Source organism: Diceros bicornis, chromosome 27 (genome assembly GCF_020826845.1).
Source record: "Diceros bicornis minor isolate mBicDic1 chromosome 27, mDicBic1.mat.cur, whole genome shotgun sequence".
Taxonomy (NCBI): Eukaryota; Metazoa; Chordata; class Mammalia; order Perissodactyla; family Rhinocerotidae; genus Diceros; species Diceros bicornis.
In genome coordinates, this window is record NC_080766.1 from 21,113,615 (window position 1) to 21,124,723 (window position 11,109).

The window sequence follows — 11,109 nt, forward strand, 5'->3', positions numbered from 1 at the left end:
CAATATTTGATATGTTTTTATTTTAAGAAGGATCCTCCCACTGATGCAACTGTTACTAGAGCTGGTAAGAATATTTTATATGTGGTGACAACATTCAATAGGTAAATAAATTCTGATAAATTATTTTGAAATATAAATTTTAGTACATCTCAAGATGATTATTCCTGAACAATTCTAAAAAGAAGTAATTCTTCATACATACCAGTCTCATGTCAATCTGAATTCGATTTTAAATGTAAATTTATGGAACGGCATTTTAATGTTTCCTCTGACATTTCCTATAAACCTTGCAGGTTGTGCAAAAAACCAAAAGTGACTTCCTGACTTACGTGTAATTCAAAATGCCAGTTAATGTATTTTATCACCATATCTTCAATCACAAAGAAAAATTAATTTCAAAACTGTCTTCCTCTTTAGTTATTTTTTCATCCAAAGCATCTTATGAAAATAGTGTTCTTTTCTATTTAACTTGATGTTCTTTAAATGTAATTTCTATCTTTAAGCCTGTAGACGTTTGTTTTGCAATGTTGCAACAGTTTTCAAAACCAGAGTTTCTAAACTTGTTGAAGAAATCTAAGAACTACCTCATATACACTTGGCATTGTCCTATGAATGCTTTTTTCATAAGAATGTACCCACAATATTTACTATTTGAGCACGGTAGTTCCTGTTTTTGCACTGAGTTCATATTTGTGTAGACGCTGCATGGATGCTTCAGAGGAGAGAGGGTCCCAGCACTGCCCGTTTGCAACAAGCTCTCTCCAGCAGCTACTGCCACCAATCTGGGCACCAATGACGTCCCAGCACCTCTGGAGGCTGCCTGGAGGCATGAGCCTGCAGACTGGGCCTCCAGGCCAATTGCTCTGTATTCCCATAGCCTGCTGACCTGCCAGCCTGAGTCACTCCCAATACATTTCAGCGGCTCACACATATCCTCCATTTTCCCATCCTACTTCATATTATAGACTGAACTGTGTTCCTTCAAAATCCATATGTTGAAGTCTTAACCTCCAGTACCTCAGAATGTGACCATATTTGGAGATAGAGCCATTAAAGAGGTGATTAAGGTAAAACAAGGTCACATGGGTGGGCCCTAATCCACTCTGACTGGTGTCCTTATAAGAAGAGGAGATTTGGACACTCCAGGAGACACCAGAGGCATGCATGCACAGAGGAAAGACCACGTGAGAACACAGCAGGGAGGTGGCCATCGGCAGGTCAAAGAGAGAGGCCTCAGGAGAAACCAAACCTGCCAAGACCCTGATCTTGGACTTCCAGCTTCCAGAACTGTGAGAAAATAAATTTCTGTTGTTTAAGCCACAGGGTCTGTGATATTTTGTTATGCGGTATTTGTCTACCTTAGGAAACTGATATACTTCACTTACAACACACATGTTCTAGATAAAATTATTAAGAATTTTAAGACATTGACAGCACAACCATAAACCAAGTAAGCATTAAACCAAACCGTCTGTGCGCTGCGCCCCATGAGACTGCGTATGTTTCACACCTGTGAGGCTGGGCCTGACTCCACCAAAGCTATTCTTGGTACATAGCGATGTAACTTCTACGCTGCAACCCCAATGGACATTTTTATTCCTTATCTTCAATGTTGGCGTTCTGAGAGTTGAGTCCTTGGCCCTATCATCTGATTTTACGTTGTCCTGCAAGTTCTCAACTAGTCCTTTGCTTTGATTACCATTTATTTGCTAATTTGATTAAAGCTACAGCTCTTCATATCCATATGCATATTAAGCATCTCAACTATATCTCAACCCACTTTAATGTAAAATCTCTAAAAACGAACATGTTGTTATTCAAAACAGTGGCATTTTGCTTCTGTTTGCATAAAATAACTAACTTCTAAATATTACTATCTACCTCTTACACAAAGAACTGATTGTTTTACACACATTATTCCATTTAATCTTCACAACCACCCTGTAAGTAAAGTACTAATAATATCCCCACTTTAAAGATCATGTAACTATAGATCAGAGACACTAGAAACTAGCCCAAGGTCATACAGTTAATAAAAACTTGAAATCTGGACCCAGAAGTAATATGTATTCAGTACACAATGTCTTTGTCACTCTATCGTTCCTTTTCCATAAATAGAGAAAGGGGGCATAGCATGCCCAAATACTCCAGCCAGAAAACTAAGGTACCACCCTTTCTTCATTCTTCCACATCCAACCAGGCACCAAGTCCCATTTTCTACTTTCCACCTAAGTCTTAAATCCAACCGTTTCTCATTTCCACTTCTGCTACTAACTGCTCCTCATCTTTTCTTGTCTCAATTACTGCAAAAACCTAACCACTTATCCTCTTCAGTTATAAAACCACTCCGAGATTTATATTAAAAAAAGGCAAATATAGTGAGATTCAAATAAGACAAGGTTTCAGCACAGCGTAGCAGGCGTTTTGTGATCTGGTTTCTGCTGACCTGTCCAGCTCATCTTTAGCATGACCTCCCATGCCTCAAACTGCTTTATGCCCCTGTGACACCTTGGTGTCTCTCATATTCTGCATAAGCTGCCTAGCCTCTCAGTGGGCCCCATTTCATGTCTCTCTACGTTGGCTAGCTTATATGTCACCCTCAAAGCAATCTTCCTTAATTCTCCTGCCTTCCAAGTCTGAGTTGGTGTCCATCCTTTATTATGTACGATATAGAGAGAGTATGAGAATCTTAACAGGAATCTTATTTTCTGCAATGGTTTAGTTGTCTCTGATATCTTTAGGGAAAGGGCTTTTTGTTTGCTTGTTTAACTTTAGAAATTGCATAACCAAATGTTGAATTCATCAGCTTTGGAACCAGAATGTGTGCGTTCAGATCTTAACTATGACACTTAATACGTGTCTATTGACATTAGACAAGTTATTTTAATAAATCTGTACCTTAGTTTCCTCATAGCTACCATACGGATACACACTTCACAGGGATATTGTGAGGATTCAATTACTGAGTGCCCATAAAGGACTTTAGAACAGTATCTTGAACAATCTAAGCCCCCAGTAAATGATACCTTTATTTTTACATATCTCCAGTGCATGGAGTAGTATATATCGTGTACAGAAGGAGTTAGGTACTATAAACTCTCATCGATTAAATGAACATGCAAAAACGCAAAGAAAATGACTTGTTTGTTTATCTTATCATTCCCTTTAGGTATAACAACATAAAATGGGTTGTTGGCATAGTTAGACTGCTGGCAAAATACTCAAGGAGTTAAACAGATATAACACAACAATTAAGATTATTCATTTGGCTCTGGGCAGTAGAAACCAAAATGTGGAGATATCGGTGCTCAATGACAGGAAAACATCATTAGCAAGCAAAAGAAAGTATCTGTCCCCTGGGGAGATGTCTGTGGAACAAAACATTTTGTAGTGAATTCTTGATTACCAGATTTTTTTCCCTTCTTTCCTAGATGATTTTCTGGTCATGTCTTTGCAAACTGGGAAGTCTCAGGTAACCTCAAACAACTTTGAATTTTTAAAAGTAGTATAATAAATATTACATTTAAATTTAGTTTTCATTATTTTAAAAATATATGGTTTTCCACCTATGACATCAGTATATGCTTATAAGAATTACACTAATATTAAATAAGAGGGTTGATATTGGCTAGCTATAACCATAATAATATAAAAAAACCAAGAACTCAAAATTTAGTGTTGTAAAAGGACGGCTAATGAAAGATGATCTATAGTCCTCAGCTAGCACAGCTTGCTCTTGCTCAAGTGGTCCTCAAATCCTTTCAAATAGGCAAGTCTAAGCTTGTTGACATGGCAACGGGGCAATTTTCCAAGAGATTGAGCAGAAGCGTCCATGGCATTCTGATGCTCAGACTTAGAATTGGCACACCACCTCTCCCATCGAATTCTATTGGCTAAAACAAATGACAAGACCAGTGCTGGTATAAGAGATGGGGAAAAAACTCTACCTTTGAATAGGAGTTGCTTCAAACTCATATTTCAAAAGTCATTGGTACAGAGAGTGGTGAAAAATTGGGGACATTTTTGCAATCAATCTTCCTTATCAGACGATACTAATCCAGAATGTAACAACAGAAGACTCAGCTTACAAAGTTGCTTATCTTTTGGCAATTGAGCAAGACAGCAAGGCAAACAACAATAAATGATGTTTCAATTATTCAGGATTTGGACAATTCAGATATTTTCTGTATCATTATATTTAATAAATACTCACATGATGTCTATTGTTCTTTAAGTTAGAAGGAAGTTTTTTGGGGGGTACAAATACAATTTCAAATTTAATTTAAATCTATATGGTAACAGTCCTCAAAAAGCAGTAAGAATTATGAACATAAAAATAAAATGTTGGGGCCGGCCTGGTGGTGCAAGTGGTTAAGTGCGTGCGCTCTGCTGCGGGGGCCCGGGGTTTGCCGGTTTGGATCCCAGGCGCGCACCGATGCACTGCTTGGCAAGCCATGCTGTGGCTGTGTCCCACGTGAAGTAGAGGAAAATGGGCACAGATGTTGGCCCAGGGCCAGTCTTCCTCAGCAAAAAAAAAGGAGGAGAAGAAGAAGAAGAGGATAGGCAGATGTTAGCACCGGGCTGATCTCCTCACAAAAATAAATAAATAAATAAATAAAAATAAAATGTTTTTAATACATGCATTTGCATCTATCCTCAAGTGATTGGTTTTACTTTGTTACCAAACTATTAATTTTGGTTCTCCATACATGCTTTTCAAGATGAAATTAAATGTTTTTAGGTACATTCAAGTATTATTTTTTAACTTCTCCATTCAATCACTAGTGAGAAACTTATTTAAGAATCATGATTTGTATTTTCAGAGTCACTCTACAGGTAGTGCTTCCACGTGGTAGATGACATTTCTTATGCCCTTCCCATATATTTGCTTAACCTTCACGTGAATACATACAAACTTTAATTTATTTAAATTTTAGAACTTTATGCCATAGCCTTAACATCTCCTTAAAAGAGTATTCCTGTAAACAGAACTGCTGTACCCCAGCCTGTACAGACTCAACATTAACGTATCTAGAAATACATGTTATTAAGAAGAGATTGTTCTGTACAACACTGTTTGGAAGTCCTCACCTTAGAAACTTTTCAGTTAATCATTAACAAGATCTAGTTTTATACGGTCCAATTAATTAACAAATAAGTGATGTACAGGAAGAAATTCACTAAGTCATTTCCTGTAGTTAGTAGGTAATGATGGTGCTCAGGGCAGGCTGCCCCAGGAGGCACCACTCTAGTATGCGGATTATTTCGAGCTGAAGACAATAAGGACTCAGAGAACTCAGGAAGAATATTTGAGTTTCCCCTCCCAAACTGCCTAAAGAATTTAAAACAAAAGATCTGTTTCAGGAAGGAGTTATTATCATGATGGCTGTAAAGATAATGTAGGATAGAAGTTACAATAGGAAAGGCACCAAGCCCCTTTTATCAAAAACTCTATCTCTCCCTGACCACATTATCTATAGATGACCCTGAAAAGAATTGTCAGACAAACATTTGCATTTCTATCTCCATGTGAGTTGTCTTCTTGCCCTCTGAGGTCCCAGACTACTACCCACCCCCAATACCTTCCTCGCCTTCAGCTACAATACTTAAGCAAGCAGCTTAGACAGAGGGAGGAGTTGCTCATTTCTGAGTTTCTCCCATGTATACATGTTATTGAACTTGGTATTATTTTCTCCTGTTAACCTGTCTTGTTGATTATTTGGCCAGACACAAGAACCTTAAGGGAAGGGGCAGAGGGGGATATTCTCCCTTTCTCCCTACAGTAACAACGGGGCTGCTTTTGTGATAGTAACTGAGAAGATACGTGTGTTTTCCATTGGGAAGAGTGCTAGCAAACTCATCCACGCTAAATCACTCTTGTATGAGAGAGGCAGACACAGAGAGAAAACTATAAAATAGGACAAAGAAAGGAAAAAAACTGAATTCAATAGCAGTGCAGTATTAGCCTCTCCCTACCTTTCCTGGGCATCTTCCAATCTGACAATGGCCCAATAAGCCTCTCAGAGCACTTTGCCCATTTCCAGCACTGGACCTTCACTCCCAGGGGCGTAGACCCCAGGAGTCACATACTCTGCACACTCCAGTTCTACGTTACCAAATTCCAGGGCCCTTGAGGGCTGTGTAAGATTATTCAAAGTGGGATGCCTTTAAGTTAAGATGCATCAATAATTAGTTCTAAAAATTGCACTATACTATATTTTCTCTTAAAATCATAAGCATTTGAAGTCAAAAAACATTTAAATAATTTCCAAGTCCTAATACACGTGTCCCATAACACACAACATAGGTGCTCTGTAAACATTTGCTATAAGAATGAATATATTTGTGAGAAGCAGATCTCTCGTGAATTCAAATGTGTGCTTTTCTATAAGCAAATTTGTTCATCTACCTGACAAGAACAGATAAAAAGAATGTTAAACAGAGGAGCATTATGAACTACTACCCGTCTGCTCCCCAGGTAGAAATAATCATTCTTTCCTATATAAAGAGCTCTTGGTTTGTTCAGTTCGTATCATCCTGCTGGTAATATTTGTTTACTTACAAGTCTGTCTTTATCTTTTTGGCCATGAGTTCCTTGAAAATAGGAATCTTTTTGACTTCTGTAGCATCTACTACAACTGCTGGGTATCGAGTGGAAGTTTAATAAACCTGTATGGATCAGAAGTTGGGACTTCTGGCCCACTTAAACTGCTGTTGCCTTAACTCTTATTAATGTGCTCAAATCTGGGAGAAATCACTGATTTCAAAAATCTTTGGTCCCTGGGGTTTGAATTAGTAAGTCTCAGACATCTACGTTTTGGAATCTTCCTTGAATTATTTTGGCAAAATCGTATCTTACTCAAGTGTGTGTCACATATATCTTAAGCCCATTGTCAGTTGCATAGAGGCCTGATGTCCAAACTAAGACACAGACAGTGTTCATTTACTTATTTTACTTCTAGTCACTGATCAAAAATGACAGAGGATAATACATCTGATGAACATGGGTTTTATGTATCCTTGAATCTTGCAAAGTTTTATAGTCCCTCTGACCACCCACCCTGAATGAGAAAAGTGTTTTAAAATCTGACATCATAAAACATTAATCTTCCAGGGTATAATGGTATGTTTGCAATGTCATTGAAAATCACTTTCTTTCTGGTTCAAAACTTTGTCATTGGGATTCCTCGTTTTGGACGCCATCATCTCTTTTCCTTTCCCACAGAAGTTTCTACTTTTTCAAATTCCGTGTTTTCTCCCTCTAACTTGAACTTTAGTCTTCCAGATTAAAATCTAAGGGTGTGATGTTCGTGTTTTTGTCTGCTTCTCAAGGATATAATTCCCAGAATACTGCACTCTACTCTGTGCTGTGTCACATAAGAGGTTCAATGTTTGCGGACTGAATGAGAGATTGAAATGCATCATATCTGGTGGATCTTCATCTCAAGTACCCAATCCTATTTTAAATGAAATGAAAACCTGCTCTGGAGTTCTGAGAGTAGAGGCATAACAGATCCACACTTGGGACTTCTGGATCTTAGGTCCATTATTATATTTTCTTGTAGAATATTTCCATTATTTAGATTTTTATATGAGAATCATTTTGAGTTAATTATCTTTATATTAATATATTGCTTGAAACAATAAAATACAGAGTCAGAGAAGAATTAAAGTTGTGATGAATGAAGGAAACTCTTAACCGAAGTATCCAAAACTTTAGAAAGGGATGTTAAGAACTGAATTATATCATGATTGCTACATAAAAAAAGAACACAAATACAACAAAAAAGGCAACACATACACACAAATAAAATCTATAAGAACTTCTCTTCCCTGGTGAAAGAAGTAAACTATTTTTTTACTGTCAGAAGAGAAATATGGAAAGACATTTTGTGTACATTGAAAAAAAAGCAGTTTATCACGAATCATGGAACATTTTTCTATTGAACTTACAAAACTTTCCTCCTAGCTACCATTAGTATTAAATTTGATAAAATCTCCAAGAGTTCTTTGGGGACTCATTATCGGATAGAAAGGAGCAAATGCATACAGTTTCCAAATGCTTATACCAATTGCTTTATGAATGATGTAATATAATTTTAAGCTTCTTTAACAAAAACAGTGTTCTCAGCAAATGTTTTATTTGAAGTACAATGAATCAGCGTGAAGTTACTTGAAAAGCAGTTGTTATCTAATAACCTCCTGTCAAAAACTCAGATTGAAATTTTCTTGCAGAGAAATGAAAAATATGGCAATTTTTATGATCTATTTTTTAAACCTTGATTACTATCTGTCTGATAAGAAAACACTTTGTAATTAAGAACATTTGATAACAGAGAATTAACTACTTTAAGAGCACATATAAATTATGGGAAAAGAAAAAAGTTGACATATTTTAAATATATGGCATAATGCCATGTTAAGTCTAATTGTTAAAGAAGATTCTTACGGGAACACTAAAAACCAGGAGCATACAGATCTTTTTTTTAAGAAGCAATATTCTTTAAGTGCCATCAAGAAAAGTGTTGCCAGAGAGACTGGTTACTTAAAAAATGTTATTGAAGATAAAAGATTCAGAAGATTATTAAGATTCATAGGGAAAAAGTACAGACTTGGTACTGAGAGCTGAGATGACACTGACAATATATATATGAGGCCTTGAGCCCGGGACACATTGGGATTTCTGACATTGTAAATTCTTAACACTTTCATTTACACATTTAAAACCTAAGAAAGATAAAACATACTGGCATAATAATATAGGACTTTGATACATAGTGATAGTTATATCTTCAAATATAGCTTAATAGTCAGCATGATAAATGATAAAAAATATTTCAGACGCTTACTCACGTGGTACAATGAGGCCAAGAGTGGCCCACCAATCGCATTTATTCTACTTGGTCTCACAGGACATGTAGGAAAACTACATTTCCCAACATCCGTTGCAGGGTAGTTGGAGACTGATTAGTTCCAGCCTTTTAGACGTGGGTAGAGGTTTGTACCCCAATTCCAGCTAAATCTAACCTTGATCCGTAAAATCTTCCTAGAGATTATCTCCCCAGTCTTCATGGCTTAAAGGAAGAGCTAGAGTATTGCACAGCCACACAATTAAAGAAGCAGATATCCTGGAGTTACCACAATGACTTCTCCAGGAGGGACATCTGAAATGATGTGACTGTCGGCTGAGCAAGAAATACACAAGCTGTTTATGCGACTGGAATTTCAGATTATTTGTTTAAACAGCAGATAAGTGTTACCCTAACAGACAAGCATTATCCTCACCATTTAGCAACAGTGATTCCATTACGTGTCCTAGAACCTATAATGTGTCCTAGCAAAACTAGACAAAAAACCTGGCATGGCGTCCAGATCTTTTCTGTCTGTTGGTGGCTGTCAGGCTATTTTCATATTTCTCTTCTTCGATGTTAATTTAATTTTTCCTGGGAGCATGTGTTAAGAAATGATTGATTCTGTGGTCATACTTAGATAATCAGTTTTTAATCACAATTTCATTGTCAAGGTGAAAGAGAAGGGTTTTCTTTTTTCTCCCTTTTAACAAAATGATTAAAAACCATCAGTGTCCTAATCTCCTGCAAGTAACAAGAGTCATCAGAACATACCCTGACAGTACATCCATTTCAGTGTCATATTTCTATCACTTTGAGTTATGACTGAAAGTCATTAGAAAATTCATATTATGCTTCCAACTAATAGTTATGTGAACTTAATAAAGACTTCATTAGGCAACTCTGTTTCAAGAAGTATTGTAAGTATTGAGATACATATTCCTTAGTGGACCTAACTATGTAAGTAGATTTTAAATATAAATGTAAGTAGATGTTAAATATAAACATTTAAGTCCAATTCAGTTACAACATATCCCATCCCAATAATTGGATGCATTTACAATGATTAGTCAGGGGAAGTATAATCCATATAAATAACTCAGTTCTGCTTAATCTTTGTAAATAGTGTGATATTATTTGAAACATCAAGAGTGTTGTACTTCTAAAATAAATTATATAAAATTACAAAATAATCAAAATAAATATGTCTTTTAGATTATTTCTGCTTCAAAAAATAATTGGTTATATTCTTAACTTTTCTGTCCTAGCATAAAGAAAGGTTATTATTCCCTGGTAATATGATAGATGTATGTACACAAACTCAAATACACAAACATATATATGTGCATAAATATACATATATATATACACACACACACATTCTCTCTCTCCCTATATTACACACACACACACACTTTACAGATATGAGTTAGGTTCTATAAATGAGAAAACCAAATATCTCACACAACTGTCTCTCAGAACAAGGTTTCAACCCAAGACATCTGAGTCCTGAGCTCTTCATCACGATGCTAATGTTTTATCTATCCTAAGATATAATGCCATCTTTCCATCTGTAAAATCAGGAAACCTAAATCCTAGTGGCTGTTCTGATAACTATATGACATCAAACGACATGTGCATTTTCTTCCTGGTTCAATTCCTCAAAGAAAGCATTTGGATACCTGTACAAGAGAAATATTATTAATTGATTATCTATCAATACATTTGTCTATTTAAATAATATATTACTTTATTTTCAAGGTAAAACACATGGACTGTCAACAGAGAAAATAGAAACAAATGTTTTATATATATATGTGTGTGTGTATATATATGTGTGTATGTGTATATATATGTGTATATATATTACATGTGTATATATTTTATGTATATATGATTTTTTTGGTAGGAAACATGGAATTCTACCAAATTGGTCTCTCTTTAGCACCCCGGCCCTACGCTGAGGCTTAAGGGACCCAATAAACACTAATAGGAAATATTTATATAGCACTTTCCATGTGCTAGACTTTGTCCTGTGTGCTAGACGAATGGATAGATAGATAGATAGATAGATAGATAGATAGATAGATAGATAGACACACAGATTTAATCCTAATAAAATTCTATAAAGAAAAATTATTATTACATTTTACAAATAAAAAATTGAGGTTATGTAATTTGCGTAAGGTCATATACTCAATAAAAGGCCAAGCTAAGATTAGAAGCTGGGAAATATATCTCCAGAGTGCACTCTCCTCCA